At 45.0% G+C, this 18,444-nt stretch overlaps 1 protein-coding gene across 2 annotated transcripts in view; it reads right to left on the reverse strand.

The window, feature by feature from the left end:
* LOC308309883 (GTPase IMAP family member 7-like) overlaps nucleotides 1–14,042 on the reverse strand; it is a 68,737-nt gene extending 54,695 nt beyond the window's left edge. For both annotated transcript variants that reach the window (XM_080755840.1, XM_080755839.1), the window contains exon 1: nucleotides 13,899–14,042. The gene's annotated coding sequence lies outside the window, so the exon portion shown is untranslated. The remainder of the gene's footprint in view (nucleotides 1–13,898) is intronic.
* Nucleotides 14,043–18,444: the final 4,402 nt, after the last annotated feature.

Raw genomic sequence — 18,444 nt, forward strand, 5'->3', positions numbered from 1 at the left:
TATGACACAGAGAACAAGAAGAAAGTCAACTGCACCTTTGCCACTGGGGAAATAAGATTCTCTTACATGTGCGACTGCTTGTCGGCCGTAAAAAGGAAATCTAGCTGTATCTACAGTAGCTGTCAATATGCATGGAATAGCCTCAAGCCACAAAACATTTCTTACATTTTTGCCTATAATGACATGGCCAAAAATGACACAGTCAGTGTTAAAGTGGTTAAGAGATGGCTGGGATACCCAACCTGTCACTGAGTTTCATCTGAAAAGTCTGCGTAGCAAGGAAGCCCAGAGCAGAGAGTATAGGCTACTTAGCCAGGTAGCTCATCCTGGTTGATGTTAAGTACCACACGTAACATTCTGGTGTAGCACCCGTCCAGATTGAACAGTTTCAATGTCTCTATGAGAAAGACTGGGAAGACAGGCCTGTGCCATGATGTGAGCGTGCGTACCTACGTGTCTGTGTTAAAAGGACACTAATGCGTTATGTAAACACATGCACACGCACACAGTCAAACACACGCGGCACGCAGGCACGCACGCACACACCCACACATGGATCAGTGCAGCCCTGGCTTCAGTTTGGAAAGCTGTTTGCTGAATGTGTTAGAATAAATTAACTTAACAGATTGTAACCATATTATTCAGTTGTGTACGAGTAGCCTGCAGGAGCCTGTTGTGCAGCTATTTAGTGCCCTCTTAGTCTTCGCTATGAAATTGCAATTATTGATCAACATCAGCTAGCATGTCTGGAGGGGTAGTATTGTCGGCAGCTGTTTCATGAAATCGCCACTCTTTCGCTGGATTTTGGTTTTCTTTTCTGAACCGTGTCCTTGGTCATTTCGCCGGACCTATCAGCAGAGAGATATGACCTATCGCTGGACCTATCAGCAGAGAGATATGACCTATCGCCGGACCTATCAGCAGAGAGATATGACCTATCAGCAGAGAGATATGCGAGGCAAATGTTTTGAACCATTCGAGGAGGGCTTTCATAGAGCCCCTTTTTCCATTGGATGCAATGTGTCCTTTTTAAAATAAACAATATCCTGTCTACCTACAGTAGTCTTAGAAGAGCCATGCCGTTTTTGGTCTACTCAGTATCCCACACAGTAAAATCCATTACTTTTGATTGAACTCAAATGGACCCATAGTGGTCCATTTGGGTCCATTTGTATACTGCTTGGGGTTAAATGAATACAAAGGATTTACTGCACTCTGTGGTGTAACTCAAGACAGTGGAGAGTTAGCAGTTAAAAGCATGTCATTCATTTCACATGCCCTCTGAGTGGAATTATAAAGTGCGTGCGTGCGTGTGTGCTTATTTGAGTGGGTGTTGTATGTCTTAAGTGTAGACTCAAAGGAGGTGCAAACAGGACAGGATGCGAACAGAAAATGAGCCGACATTTCCATGGATATAAGAGGACAGAAATTAAATCTCTCTTTCATTTAGTCCTTTCACATACAGTATACTGTATATCCCTGTCATTTTACACCACTGTCACTTCCAGGCGCATGTGCACACACACACACACACACACACACACACACACACACACACACACACACACACAGAAATGCACCCGGACCCCCTGACCCTTTGGCTATCTAGGATCTAGGACCCTATAGGCAGGAAAAACAAATGAGCTAACTTTCTCCTCCTCCTCCTGTCAGTCTCTGGGGTTTAGGAGTTAAGTTACACGTGTTATCAGCCAGGAGATCTACCAGCTCCTCTGTTACACCTCCACACCACAGCCACTGTCCCTTCTTCAAAATGTTGAGGTATTTACCATATTTGTGTACTTATACCTTGAGTATTGAGTGTTAAAACAAGGCCCCTAGACTTCCCAAAATAAACTGGTCAATGGGATAACTACTGGGCCTCACTCCCTGAACCCACCACACCCCTGCCCCATGCTGGAATGGCTTAGGGTTGATGACAGAGTACTGTATGTCATGTCAATGGGTCTGGTCCACAAGATTCGATACACCAGCAAGATATACCCATGTACCTGTCTAAATACTTCCTTTAGCCCCTTCGATAGCATTTTATGTCGACTTAGATAGTATTTTAGACAGACGTATAGTTCGTTACGTAGACAGCACTAGAATTGCATTTTATGTAGTCGTAGCACTTTATAGTACACATGTATATTGTATAATCAAATCAAATCAAATCAAATTTTATTTATAGAGCACATTTTCAAAGACCAGGAGGCCAACCAAAGTGCTGTACAGGAAACATGACACAAGTAACATAGTAAAACAAAATCAAAGCAACACAAAAAGTACACATGGGTTACATTACAAAATCAAAGCAACACAAAAAGTACACAGGTTAATTAGGTCAAACATTGAAAGCCAGGGAGAAGAAATGGGTTTTGAGTAAAGACTTAAATATATAATATAGTATAGTATGTAATTGTATAGTTGACATAGATACTCCACTGTTACGTTCTTAGTTTATACACGATTCATGATAACTACTTTTTATATATGTGATGTAAGCCATGCTTTTGTTTTTGCTTAAACGTAAGTCGCTCTGGATCAAGAGCGTCTGCTAAATGCCTAAATTGTAATTGTTCCTTAATGTCAACGAAGTCAATCAATCAATTTATAATACTTTTTCTTCTAGTCCAGTACATCTCGCATCCAAATATTGTACTTTTACTCCACTACATTTATGTGAAAACTTTAGTCTAGTTACTTTGTAGATTGTGAGCTTGTAGATCTACTTTTGTACTTTTACTCAAGTACATTTTTAATTGCAGACTTTTACTTGTAACGGGAGTAGTTCTGTATTGCAGTATTGACACTTTTACTTAAGTAAAGACTTTGAGTACTTTTTTCCACCACTGCCCTTAATTCACTTAATTCACGTCCATTAACCCCTGCAGTCTCTGCACCCAAGGACTCCACAAATCTTCTTATCTCATTGTTTTGGTTTACATTCTTCCCTAGAAGAGTCTGTCTGTGTGTCTCTGTGTGTGTGTGCGTCTCCGGGGCAGACAACAGAGAGCTGACAAGGTATTATTAGGTTCCAAAGTTGCATCGTTCTCAAGTAGGCCAGTGGCCGACGGGCACGTACAGGTCTACTGTCACAAATTCCTGGATTGATTGACATTTTTATTTCACAGTATGCAGAATGGGTATGGAACCGATAAGTGCCAGATCCTTGGTGTATTCGTGTACTCTTGTCAGCAGCAGGCCAAGAAGGTAAATCCCTGGATGATAATATGTTTCACGTTCATTTCAGTCGTGGATTTGATGACACTGTCAGAGTGGAGTGCAGGACGTAGGATTGGACTGAAACGTTGCCCAAACATGCTGCATGACGTCCTAGTATTACTGATGTCATTCATAGACTGTTGGCCATTTGATGTCCAAGGTTCACAGACTCTCAGACACTGTTCTTAAGCATGCCTTTTTGCATGTCCGTCCCTATGTTTAGAGTAACAGTTAGCGACAAAAGTGGTGCTGTTGTGCTAGAAACAGAGAGAGAGAGAGATATGCACTGTTGCCTGCTAAGAGAGAGATAGAGGGAGAGGTGTCTGCTAAATTATAATCCCCCCCACACAGTAAAGGTGGTTGCACACTGGACGCGTTTTTCGGAAAAATAATTGTTAAACATCCGTATTACGTAATTTACAAGAAGTCTACACAATTAGAGGATGTAGAAGAATTGCTATTTTGATCGTTTATCTCTCCATGTGGTAAGAATGGAATTGTGAACAAAATCTTATCCAACGATAACAAAATATTCTTTATTTATTTTTGGCTCTGAGAGGATACATCTCAATCAAATGGTGGTCTGTGGCTCAAATGGCAAAATAAACAATGGGCCTTGCTATGAAAAGGGTTGAAAACCACTGGGTCAAACAAACAAACAAACAAACACACACACACACACACACACACACACGCACGCACGGACACACACACACACACACACACACGCACGCACGGACACACACACACACACACGGACACACACACACACACACGCACGGACACACACACACACGCACGGACACACACACACACACGCACACACGGACACACACACACACGCACGCACGGACACACACACACACACACACACACACACATACGCACACACGCACGCACGGACACACACACACACACACACACACACACACACACACACACACAAGCTTCTCCAGGTCGACATGTCCCTTCCAGCCTTCCTGGATGGTTGGCGCTATGACCTCAGTGTGGTGTTACAACTTGTCAGAACCCGGTGGATGTGGATCGGCGTGTTCTCTGCATGTATAATGGACTGCCTCTCTCTCTCTCTCCTTCCTCTCACGGCAGTATTTAGTGCCGTGCTGTTGGCCATGGCTCTGTGTTACAATGCCTCGTCTTCCTCGTACAGCCAGCAGCTGTTGGATCCGCTCTCCATGCTTTACTCACGGCCTTCCTGTGATCCAGCCCAGAAAGTCATGATTAGTGCATGTGGGCGATGGACTGACTGCACATACCCAGTGGTGGCGGAAAGTGACTAAGTACATTGGGAACCCCTTTTTGGTGTTTTAAGCATTATGTTATACTTTAGCTGTTGAAAAACAGCAGATCTACAAGCTCATAGCGCGGCACCGAGTGCTATACGCTGTGAGCTTTGTAGATCTGCTATTTTTGAAGAATCCTGAAAATGTGCAGGGCCAGGCGCAAATCTGAATATCACAGCGAACGTTTTAACTCAAATCTTTGCTTCCAGGGAACTATACATATTTTCAGAAGGGGGTCCGCGGCCAAATTCTGATCAATCTGGGGGGACCTTGACATGAAAAAGGTTGAGAAACACTGACACATAGAAACATAGGTTTTTCAGAAAACTTAGAATCTGATCTCAGGTCTAAATTAGTTAAGTACTAAATATATACTTTACTTTACTTAAGTATAGGCTACTTTGATACCAATACTGTTTTTTTTTTTACTCGAGCACAATTTTGAATGCAGGACTTTTACTTGTAACAGAGTATTTTCATATCGTATATTGCTACTTCTACTTAAGTAAAATCAAATAATAATAATAATAATAATCCACCCCAGCCAGCAGCTGTTGGACAGCCTTACTCACTGCCTGTGATCGGGCCCAAAAAGTCCTGATTAGTGTGTGTGATGGACTGGGCCAGGGAAACGTCTCCCTAAGTGCCTGGTGACTCACAGCTCCAGCCTGGAACTCCTCTGTCTCACGATGGCCTCTAGTCTGTTCTGCCATTCTTCTGTTATTACTCCACCATCTCCCAGACTCCCACCCCCTAAAAAAAAGAAAGTAATGCATTGTATGCGTGTGCTTATATATGTAAGGTATGTGCTGCACACGTGAGTGTCATGGTTCAGTATGCGGCATATAGAGCGAGCTACAGTATAGCGTCGTTGCAGACAGACTTATCCTACTTCACGTTGTAGAGTAAACAGTAAACTGGCTCTGTACACATGACTCTCTACAGATGTTTGAGAATGTTTTAACAGAGTGGTCAGCGTACAGTCTCCAGAGCGCGTCGCGGTGATTGTTTACAGACAGCTGAGTGCAGGATTTGTATGCAAGCATGCGTTTGCATGCCCGAGTGGCCGTGCGAGCGTGCGTGCGTGTGTACGTGCGCGTGTGCGTGTGCGTGTGTGTGTGTGTGTGTGTGAGAGACTGAGTGAGGGAGAGTGCGAGCAATGCTTGAGAGCATCTATTGTATCATTACAAAGATTTGCTGTCTCTTCTCAGTGTTTCCGTCCAGCCTCCACTGGCTCTCTCTCTCTCTCTGTCTCACTCTCTCTCTCTCTGTCTCTCTCTCTCTCTCTCTCTCTGTGTCTCACTCTCTCTCTCTCTCTCTCTCTCTCTCTCTCTCTGTCTCTCTCCTTCACTCCCACCTCTTCCTCTTATTCTCTGTATTCTCTATCTAGAGTTTCAGCTGGCAGACACAAAGTACGCGTCTGAAATGGAAACAGTCGCGTTACTGGCGTGCCACACATGTTTACGTTTAAAACCTTTTGCTCTTTTTTTTCTCCTTGTTCTTATTTTCTTTTCTCTCCTCTCCCACGTTCATCGGGCCATTTCTTACGGGCTCTACTTGGGTCCATTGTTGCATCCTCGGGGTCCATTCGTTACCCATAAGGGTTTTTACCGTGGCACAGTGGGTCCCAAACTCTTTCATGTCAAGCCAACTGTTTTACCCCCAAATTGACACTAATGAGCGCGCAGAGTCGACCCCCGTTTGAAAAGATATGCCAGGAACCCCAATAAGAGAAATCTAGCAGTGATTCTCAACCCGTTTCATTTCAAGGACCCCCCAGTTTGACATGCATTAGTCTACGGACCCCCATTTAATGGCATTTCTATCTCTGGGTCCCCCACTTTATATTGTAAAATCAATGCTAGTTTAACTCTTGAGAGTGTACAAATGGAACCAAACCATTTGGTTCCATTTGTACCCTCTCACCTTCCAGTTACAGACCTACAGTATAAGGGTCCATTTGTACCCTCTCACCTTCCAGTTAACAGACCTATAAGGGTCCATTTGTAACCTCTCTCACCTTCCAGTTAACAGACCTATAAGGGTCCATTTGTACCCTCTCTCACCTTCCAGTTAACAGACCTATAAGGGTCCATTTGTACCCTCTCACCTTCCAGTTAACAGACCTATAAGGGTCCATTTGTACCCTCTCACCTTCCAGTTAACAGACCTATAAGGGTCCATTTGTACCCTCTCTCACCTTCCAGTTAACAGACCTATAAGGGTCCATTTGTACCCTCTCTCACCTTCCAGTTAACAGACCTATAAGGGTCCATTTGTACCCTCTCACCTTCCAGTTAACAGACCTATAAGGGTCCATTTGTACCCTCTCTCACCTTCCAGTTAACAGACCTATAAGGGTCCATTTGTACCCTCTCTCACCTTCCAGTTAACAGACCTATAAGGGTCCATTTGTACCCTCTCACCTTCCAGTTAACAGACCTATAAGGGTCCATTTGTACCCTCTCTCACCTTCCAGTTAACAGACCTATAAGGGTCCATTTGTACCCTCTCACCTTCCAGTTAACAGACCTATAAGGGTCCATTTGTACCCTCTCTCACCTTCCAGTTAACAGACCTATATAAGGGTCCATTTGTACCCTCTCACCTTCCAGTTAACAGACCTATAAGGGTCCATTTGTACCCTCTCTCACCTTCCAGTTAACAGACCTATAAGGGTCCATTTGTACCCTCTCTCACCTTCCAGTTAACAGACCTATAAGGGTCCATTTGTACCCTCTCTCACCTTCCAGTTAACAGACCTATAAGGGTCCATTTGTACCCTCTCTCACCTTCCAGTTACAGACCTATAAGGGTCCATTTGGTCCCAAACTATATCATTTATCTGCATGGGGACCCCCCCCCCCCCCCCCCTTTAGGAACCTCTGGTATGTAGGCTGGTATGTAGGCTGCTATTCGGCGCCTTAAAAAACACAGGGTTAAATAAAACCGCTGGAAAGAGTGATTCAACTGAAAACGTCTGGCCGCCCCCGACCCGACCCGGCCGGGCCCGGCCCAGCCCGCCACATGTGACCCCCCCTCCCCCTCCCCCTCGGGTCCCGGACTGTGTCCGTTATGGCCCCCGATGTGTATACGTCATTGTACGGCGCTGCCGCGTGGCCCAAAATGGACGATCTATACAACAAGCTTCGCAGTGCGACACAGAAGCATTGTGAGCATCGTACCATGGCGCATAAATCTATCAGGGGAAGGAGTGTGTGTGTGTGTGTGTGTGTGGGGGTGGGGGGTGGGGGTGGGGGTGGTTGTCGGTGCGGTTCTGTTTGACCCGTGAGGCCCTGCCGACAGAGGTGGAAAGAATGTGCTTTCTCCCAGCCGGTGAACACGTTAACATACAGAGGAGGGGAAAAAACTTCCTACAAGAAGAAAGAAGGTCCCACCATCCCAACGTCCCCCTCTCCTCTCCTCTCCTCTCCTCTCCTCTCCTCTCCTCTCCTCTCCTCTCCCCTCCCCTCCCCTCCCCTCCCCTCTCCTCTCCTCTCCTCTCCCAGAAAGAGAGCAGGGGGACAGATCAGGAAGAAGAAACTAAGGAGGGGAGGGAGGGAGGGAGGAATGACAGAGAAGCAAACTACAGAGGAAATGGAAAAGGGGATTGACTGACTGAGTGGAAGAATGATATAAAAGGAAGAAGTGGAGCAGGACTAGTGGGTGGCCGGAGAGGAGAGGAGGAAATGTGAAGAGAGAGAGAGAGAGAGAGAGAGAGAGAGAGAGAGAGAAAGAGGTGCATGTTAATCATGCAAACAGCAGACAGACACACACGCACGCACACACACACACACACACACACGGACGGACACACGCTCATGCACACGCACACACACACACGCGCACACCCCGATACATAGAGATATACGCGAGACGAGAGATTTACTGTAAATGGATGGGGAAATCTTCTGGCCAACGCACAAAAACTCAATGAGTTTGTGATGTTAAAACAAGTGGGCTATAGCGGTCATGATGTCACACATTGGGCCAAGGAACCATATGCTGGTTCCTCCCATCCCCCCCTCTCCACCCCTTTTTTTTTTTACATACAGTGGTCAGAGCAATCTGGCTCCCCTCATGCTTCACTGAGCTAATACACTGTTCATTTACGGGTCCATTTGTATATTAAATGATCACTGATGTGTGATACCGTGTGCTTTTGACAGTGACACTCGGATGTGTGTGACAGATTATGTTATTGTCTTGTCTGATGGAGCGCGTAATATTCTCACAATGATGACTTTTAAAGTGAACTATATATATACCACGATTTATGCAACATCTGATTCATGCCTGAATTACATTGCAAATTGAACATTTCCTTTTTATATGAATTTGGTCGTTGGCGTTGCAAGTACAGGTGTTGTTTGAGGTCCACAGCAGGGGTCTTCAAAGTTTTTTTCAGACCATTTCACCCTCTCTACATATTGAATAACATTATTGCTGATTATCCTTTTTCATAATATTTCATAGATAGCGTTGTTTGAGTTGTTTTGACAGGCACTCTGTACTTAGCCTGTCCCCAACACCCCCCTACACCAACCGTCTTTGTTGAAAGTTTGCCAGGCACTGTGAGCTTGTAGATCTGCTATTTTGGGCTAAATAAGTTCTCCTCAGAATAGTTAACAAGTAATTTAAATTTTGTTTATCCCACCATTTTGCCTCTAAGCTGATTTTCTTCAGCGTGAAACATCCTGGCCGGTACTGCACTTTATATTGCCACTATAAAGCACTATGTGTTTGATGTAAAAAAAAAAAAAAAAAGAAATTAGACAAATGCTGAAAGAATGCCAAAGAACAAAGAGACCCAGCGATGGCACACAGAAACAAACAGTCCACAATACTGATATGAACAAAGAGACCCAGCGATGGCACACAGAAACAAACAGTCCACAATACTGATATGTTGACAGAACAAAGAGACCCAGCGATGGCACACAGAAACAAACAGTCCACAATACTGATATGTAGAACAAAGAGACCCAGCGATGGCACACAGAAACAAACAGTCCACAATACTGATATGTTGACAGAACAAAGAGACCCAGCGATGGCACACAGAAACAAACAGTCCACAATACAAAGAACAAAGAGACCCAGCGATGGCACACAGAAACAAACAGTCCACAATACTGATATGAACAAAGAGACCCAGCGATGGCACACAGAAACAAACAGTCCACAATACTGATATGTTGACAGCCAGCCTGCTTCCTGTTGTTTCAGTAAACAAATGGCCCGCCCACCCACTCAGCCTGTCACGCGTGTGTGTGCGTGTGTGTGTGTGTGTGAGTGCGTGCGTGCGTGTGTGCGTGCGCGTGTGTGTGTGAACCTGAATTACTATACTTTCTGATGCTCATCGGCCATTTTTTTCCAGCGTGTCTTTTGTATGAATAATTGTTACGCTTATTTCTCTGTCGTTTGTTGTCTTGTATTGTCGTGTACCCCACATAAGTACAATAGTACAAGCGACATGGCATGCTGTGGTATGACATTGTATCACATAATAATATCTGTGCACATTATATAACTCAGGCTTTATAATCGATGTCCACCTCATCAGTATAGCAATACAAACATTTGGTTCAAGGTTGTACTTTATTGTTACATCTTGTGTACAGGTACACGAGAGTAAAACCTATTTTTGTTTGGCTTCCTTCAGACAATGCAGCAGCATATAATTATTAGATAGCATAACATTCAAAAACAACAAAAGCACAGCAAACGAAGGGATATAATAAAGAGTGCAAGAAAGAGCAACCAGAGAGTAAAATAATACTAACATACTGTATGTACATGTTCATGTTTTCCCTCTAGTTTAAAGTCAGGTCAACTTTTTGTGAACCGGGGTCCGGGGGGGGTGCGTGTGTGTGTGTGTGTGTGTGTGTGTGTGTGTGTGTGTGTGTGTGTGCGTGCACGCATGCATCATACTTGAACATACACATGTGTAGGTGTCGACCTACCCTTGGGGGTCTCGCTGGCCCCTATTAGAGCCATTTTATAGGGAACAGACCCACACCTGTTTGCCTGTCTGCTGTCTCAAGCACCGACCCAATGGTGACACTCCGGCCCCCATTGAGGGGGGGGGGGGAGGGGCTTCTCGGGTTCCATATGGAGCCAACCCCCCACTGCGGGGGGGGGGTAAAGATGACCCCAGAAAGAAGCAATCGTGTCACTCTCTCTCTGCCATGGAAATGTCCCCCCCATGGAGCTTACTATAGTAGAAATGTCCCCCCATGGACCCATCACCTGAAACAGCTATAGGGGCTGACTATAGTAGAAATGTCCCCCCATGGACCCATCACCTGAAACAGCTATAGGGGCTGACTATAGTAGAAATGTCCCCCCATGGACCCATCACCTGAAACAGCTATAGGGGCTGACTATAGTAGAAATGTCCCCCCATGGACCCATCACCTGTCTGTTTAGTAGTCCACCATTGTAAACATGTTCTATAGGCCAGTGGTGGGCAACTTTGACGGCTCTTTGATGGCTCTTTAGCGGACTGGTATATATAGGTTCCTGGGTTTGCCTCTCCGCCGAGGCTGCAATGGTGGCAGCGGTGTGAATAGGATCCTCCATCGTTCCAGGGTGTTACAGACCTATACTGCAGCGTATAGTCGACCGCACGTTACCTGCCTGTTTGTGGAGCTGACCCCAGTCAGCCGAGGCTCTTCTGAAGTAAACTGTGACAGAAGTAGCATGTGCTTCAAATTCATATTTAGAAAATATTTTAGATGTAAAGAAATAATTATAATCTGAGATGATAGAATGATGATGGATGATGATGGTCATGGAAGGGGAACCTTCTGAAAGCTTCATGGGCAAAGATAATAAACTTCAAAATCTATAAAAATAGGTCAAAATGACCTCTCAGTCATGCAAGGTACATACTATAGGTCCCAGGTTTGCCTCCCGGCCGAGGCTACAATGTTGCCCAGAATCATAGCGTGGTTTCAATTCACTTTCAACCTGCAGGCCAGCCCTATTTTTTTGTCATTGGAATGTCTTTGTGTAAAATCTGCTATTTGTCGTACGAGAGGTGTGTGTGTGTGTGTATATATACTATATCTGCTGCGCATGCGCAATAAGAAAGTCAGGATGGAACCTCTGGGCCGGAGCAGAGCCTGTTATACCCAGGAGAGAACCAGGGAGGGGTGTGAGGGGCTGGAGCAGAGCCTGTTATACCCAGGAGAGAACCAGGGAGGGGTGCGAGGGGCTGGAGCAGAGCCTGTTATACCCAGGAGAGAACCAGGGAGGGGTGCGAGGGGCTGGAGCAGAGCCTGTTATACCCAGGAGAGAACCAGGGAGGGGTGCGAGGGGCTGCAGTCTGCCCAGGATATGGCTCACTCTGCCTGGGATGACTCAACAGCAAAGCATGTCTGTCCAAGCACAACATCCACGTCAGCACTCCCCCTTTGGGTCGGAGGGGGAGGCCTTTTAGTTGCACACTGACTGGACACACAGCTTCAATGACTTCAATTACTCTGTGTGCGTGCGTGCGTGCGTGCATGGACTGTGCATGCGTGCATGCTATGGTACTTTGTAGATTTTCATTATTATCACAAACCACACTAATCACTTCAGCCCTGTGTATATATATTTCGGCCATTTGGACCTTTTTGGTTTTTACCTTTGATGTCGATACTTCCTGCACCTTTTATACTCGAGTACATTTTTAATACGGGACGTCTACTTGTAACAGCGTGTTATCTACATCAGTGGTTCCAAAAGTGGGGTCTGGGGACCCCTAGGGGTCCTTGAGAGAGTTCCAGAGGGTCCCCTGCAGCTAAATGATAGTTTGGATTTGGTTTAGTTATGGGTCTTTAATATACATTGGGGGTCCCAGAGATAACCTAATAGACCCTTATGGGTCTGTAATATACATTGGGGGTCCCAGAGATAACCTAATAGACCCTTATGGGTCTGTAATATACATTGGGGGTCCCAGAGATAACCTAATAGACCCTTATGGGTCTGTAATATACATTGGGGGTCCCAGAGATAACCTAATAGACCCTTATGGGTCTTTAATATACATTGGGGGTCCCAGAGATAACCTAATAGACCCTTATGGGTCTTTAATATACATTGGGGGTCCCAGAGATAACCTAATAGACCCTTATGGGTCTTTAATATACATTGGGGGTCCCAGAGATAACCTGGGAGTCCTTGAAACAAACAATGTTTGAGAATCACTGCTAGAGCCGTATAGTTCCTTGGCATATATTTTCTAATGGGGGTCCGCGGGGCTAAATGAGTGTCAAAGTGGGGGTCCTCGACATGAAAAGGAAAGTTTGAGAACCACTGGTCTACTCTACATCACAGTATTGATACTTTTACTTAGGTAAAACATGTGAGTACTTTCTTCCAACACTGTGTGTTTGTTTGGAGCGGTGATTGATGAGAGGAGAGGGGCTCTAATGTCTTTAGCACACGGTGGATGACAGAAACAGGCCCACTGCCCCTCTCTGACCTGCTCTCGCCACCGCTGTGCTGCACCCCTCCCCCAACTTCCTGTGGAACTCTGCTGCATCGTGTCGTCATCTCGACTGTTACAGCGCCGCGGTCTCGTCTCCACCGTGCGTACCTTTCTTTGATGCACATCCTCCTCCTCCTCGCCACTTTCCATGTCCTGTACAGCCCTAGATTACCAAACCGATATCTTAAAAAAGGACAGGGGAATTTCACTTTAAAGCACTTCTGAGGGTCATGGTCAATTCTATTCGGATTCATTAGAAGTTCTGAAGGGGACTATGTAGGCTAAGTATTGAATCAAGCAACTTAAAAACTGTCTGGTGCCACACAAAAAGTCCTGAGTAGACATGAAAATGACCCTGTTAAGTGTCGTTTCACTGTTTAAACCATTCTGGGCGGGAACCCTTTTTGGTGTTTTAAGCATTATGTTATACTTTAGCTATTGAAAAATAGCAGATCTACAAGCTCATAACGCGGCACCGAGTGCGAGCTACGAGCTTGTAGATCTGCTCTTTTTTTATCGTGAAAATGTGCCCAAATCAATTCTGTAGTTCCAGGGGGTCCCTGGAACTACATAATTTCAGATGGGAGTCCACGGCCAAATACAGATAATTCTGGGGGTCCTTGACATGAAAAAGGTTGAGAACCTCTGACATAGAAACATGGGTTTTTCAGAAAACTCTCAGGATTTAGAAGGAAAGAATTTGTATAGAATCGTCCTCGGGTCTAAATGGCTCAGCGGTTCAGTCACTGTGGCTGGTAATCCAGTCTGGCAGTGTGCTGCGGGTTCGACTCCCGATCTCGACGGCCTTTACTGCATGTCACTCCCCCATCTCTATCCTCCATTTCCTGTCCCTCCCATAAAAATATTAAATAAAATAATAATCTCACATTGCAGCGCTCGGTGGTCTTGGGCTCACGCGGCGACCGATAGTCCAGTAGTAGTGAGTAGACCGTCCGTGTAGTTCATGGTACACTTCCTGAGAAAAACCATCCCCGCTGCTCTCTCCTCCGTGAATAGACTACTCCGTCAACATCATATCATTCCATGGGAGAAACCACCAGCGACAGTGTTCCATTGTGTGTAGCTTTATGGCCAGTTGTAAAAAGCTCAGCTGAAGGTTGAAGGCTCATTAGCGAGCGCTAAAGACCATGAGGCTCCGAGTTTGGGAGGACTTAAGAAAGAGAGGGGAGGAGGGGGGTGGGGAAAAATAACACCACTATACCCACATCACACAGAACACAAATATGGATGAAATAAAGGAAATGCAGCGTGAGATGCTTGATCAACTACTGCAGTTATGGCGCTGTAGTGCCGAAATGATTTCGGCTCGTCAGATATTTTCAGTAGCACCGAAGAGCCGACTTTAGGACGGTACCCGCCCCCCCCCCCGAACCTCAAATGACGTCAGGCTCTACAGAGCCGAACCGACTTTTATTCGGCTCTAAAATAGGAGTATGAATCAGCCCTTATACAGCAATGGTTTTCAACCAGTGGTCCCGGGGACCGCCGGTGGCCCTTGAGGGAGTTCCAGGTGGTCCCCCAGCAGCTAAATGATGGAGAGTTGCTTCTTGTCCTGATGAAGACCTTGTATAGGTCGAAACATGTCGGCAGTTGCCTTTTTTTATTTAATAAAGGCGTTCCTCATTTTGAGTGTGCCCGGAATCGGATCCTCTCTTTTTATCTATGTCTTGATCCCGTCTTTGATCCGTGTGAACACCTTTTTATCATTATCACGTTTCGCTATCTCCGTTGAGCACGGGGTTAGTTCCTCTTTTTTCTCTTGGACCCTTGAGCGTGTATACGTACGCTCTCAAGAGGTACATTATTGTTAAACATCATGCATTACTAAATTAAAGAAAAGTCTACACAACTAGAGAATGTATAATAATTGTTATTTTTCATCAACGTTTGCCAACAGTATTGAATTGTGGACAAACTCTTAGCCAACAATAACAAAGTATTCTGCGAGGCTAAAGCTCATCAAATGGTGGTCCACGGATCAATTCACAATAAATAATGGGCCTACATCATTTATTTACATTTTAGCGTATAAGCCACCACCATCTGGTATATCGTCACTGTCGGACAGAAACCTTAAGCAGCATATGGTTGAACTTGAGCGGAGTCCCTCAGGGCTCTATGCTAGTGTGTTTTCAGTTTTCCGTTATTGTGCCTTTTGCAGAAAACAGCCGGTCGACATGAAGCTTACAACGCATCACATCGCGATGCGTCGTAAGCTTGTCGACCCACATAATTATGGTCAGGCTGTCGTTTTAAATGCGTCTCCAGATTTCACAAAAGTCATGAAAATATCCGAGCTACAAGCTCTGGATTTTTAGATAGGCTATTGCATTTTAGATTTGAAGTTTTATATTTGTGTTCGGCAAAATAATTCAGTGTTTTTAATGGCACCTGTCTTTTAAAACCTGTGACCATGCTGAAAGTTGAATAAACATAAACATGATCCAGTAGATCTGGGTTTGTTTCGAGTTTGAAAAGTTTTGAATAGTCTTTAATGTCTCCGCCTATAATGACAATGCCGCAAATTGGGACGCCAGGTTGATATAGTGTACCTATTGTTTTAAGCAATGACCAATGGACACTATTAACAATATCTTCTAGGGCGCCCGGTGGCCTAGTGGTCCAGGCGCATGCCACATTTAGGCTTGATGGCCCGAGTCCCGTTCATGACGACCTTTGCTGCATGTCTCTCCCCTTCTCTCCCTCTTTCCTGTCAATCTTCACTTGAAACTATCAATAAGGGCAGAAAATCCAAAAAAAAATCTTAAAAAAAAAAAACCCAATATCTTCTATTCTCGACTATTTATTATAACTACATCGGATCCATGGGAACACCGGTTCCCGTTTCCTAAAAAGTAGGCGTTTTGGATATACAAGGTCTGTGCCCGATTATAGGGATGATGATATTATCACCATAGCTCTTTCTTTCGTTTCACAGAAGAGGTTTCTGGCTGCCTGTGACGTCCATAGCTCAAGGGTTAACACACTGTTAATGGAAAAGAGAAAGAGAAAAGGCCCCTTGGCGAAGACTGGAAAAAATGTTAGCCTACTCAGAAATGTTTTTCCACTGAGAAGAGTGCAGAGTGTTCATTTTGAAAAAATATAATCTTAACGTCTCAGACAGAGTGCTTGTCAGCAATTTCATACAAATAAGAAATGCTAAAATCTCTGAAGGTGAATTATACAACATTTAGTTAGTAATGCTACTTTATCCTCTCTCTTTTTTCATTCTCTTTTCTTCTCTCTCTCTGGTGGTTGCGGTCAGCTCTGTGAAGTTGGAAGAGGTCCACACTTCTCTGGCTCAACTCAGCCTGACGAACCCTTGGGCTTGGCTAGCACAGTGGTTCTCAAACATGTTCACATTATGAAGGACCCCCGAATTAATCGGAATCAGGCCCCCATCTGAGAATACACTGTATTTGCGCCTGCAGGGACCCCAATAAAACAAGATTTGTGTTGAGTAAAAACATGAACCTTATACTGAGTTGACCCGCGGCCAAATTCCAAGCTCCCAATAACACGTTGCAAGCTTGTAGATCTGCTGTTTTTGACAAATGCCTGCCCCAGAATATAGGAATGCTGGGTGGGGTTCATGTGGTTACACACACACGGCGTGGTGCATCTTGACACGTTGCGAGCTTACTGTATATCTGCTCTTTTCAAATACCGAAGACTACGGTTTTTAAACCATTCTACATTTTGCTGGGGAACCATGGAACCCCTTCAGCCCCACCGTAAGACCCTTGTGTCCGTAAGACCCTGGTGTCCGTTTCACCTACTGGTTGACAACTAGTATCCTAGAGGAGCTCATATACGCTCAATATCTCCCATAGCCAAGGGTGGTAAATGGTGCATTCATATAGTGCTTTTATCCAAAGCGCTTTACATTGTGCATATAACCCATTCACCCACCGATGGTGGAGGAAACCATTCAAGGCACCAATCTGCACATCGGGAGCATTTAGGGGTTCAGTATCTCAAGGACACTTGAGGACACTAACTCTGGGGGAACCCGGGATCGAACTGCGAACTTTGTGGTTCCCAACCGGGCCATTCTACCCCCTGAGCCACTGCCTGCCGTCCCTGTGTGGGATTGCCTTTTGGATGGAGCGATAGAAATCTGGTCTCTCAAGCGGGAAATTCATAATTACCTGGTTATAAGGACATGTACAAATTCTGGACTGGCACCTTTTAACATGGTAAATTGTAAGTCCTTTTTCTCACTTGGTAATTAATGGCATATACAGTAAGAAGAAGAGATGCAATTTCACACGTCTTGCTTTTTAAAGCTGCGGCAAAATGTACCCGCCATGAATGTGCGTCTGAAGTCACATTGTGTCCATAAGTCAACTTTAATTCCATGTCACCGCTGAGTCGCTGACACCTAAATTGAATGTCACCTACCAAAAGAGAAAAACAAGCCGAGTCGCAGAGGCCACGTCCCTCCATCCACCTCAATTTTAAAACATTTAGACCTGAGGACGTCATTCTACACAAAATAATGCCTTCTAAGTCATGACAGTTTTCACAAAAACACAATGTCGTCCTCAAACATTTTCATGTCAAGCCGACCCCCAAAACTATATGTAATTGGCTGGCCATCTGAAAACATGTGGTTCCAGGGACCCCCCCCCCAGAAGCAAAAATTTGAGTTGAAAACGTTCGCACTGAAAGAATATATATTTAAAGATTTGCGGCAACATTTTCACGATTTTCAAAATAATCGCAGATCTACAAGCACCGAGTGCCGCGCTACGAGCTGGTAGATCTGCTATTTTTCGATAGCTAAAGCATAACCTAATGCTTTAAAAAAACAACCAAAAGGGCGCTCCCGTACCGAATGGGTTAAAACATTGTCAGAGATGGAATAGCACATCTCCGTCTCCACAGAAGCGTGATTTAGGAGCTCGCTTGATTCCAGGGTCTAAAAGTAGCAGGCGTTATAATGAAGCACCGACCACGCACGGCTCCTCTGTTTTCTCCTGGGCTGTGGAGAGAGAGAGAGGGAGAGAGAGAGAGAGAGAGAGATGTGATTATCGCTCCTGACCAAAGACAAAAAAAAGGATGACAGAATGCATGGGGTTTACTGTGTGCTTATCGTTCACCTCACATCTTTCTGTTATCTCGTTGTCGTAAAACCGTCTGAAACTACGGTAACAACGAGACGAGGGGTGTAATAATAACGGCCTGGCTTTTCCTGTAGATCTCCGATGACGTGCATGTGGCCAGTCTGTAGTCTCGTGTGTAGCAGCCAGACAACTGTTCCACAATCTCTGAATGCTATTATATAGTCTGGAACTACACCTCCCCCGAAATCCGAGTAAGGAATTAAGCTGCCATTTCGTATTTCCTTTTCTGCTAAGCAACACGCTATAAATTCTTAGATGTTTTCTAGGATAAACTTGTGTCGAC

Source organism: Protomyctophum bolini, assembly GCF_963924005.1.
Source record: "Protomyctophum bolini genome assembly, chromosome: 22".
Taxonomy (NCBI): domain Eukaryota; kingdom Metazoa; phylum Chordata; class Actinopteri; order Myctophiformes; family Myctophidae; genus Protomyctophum; species Protomyctophum bolini.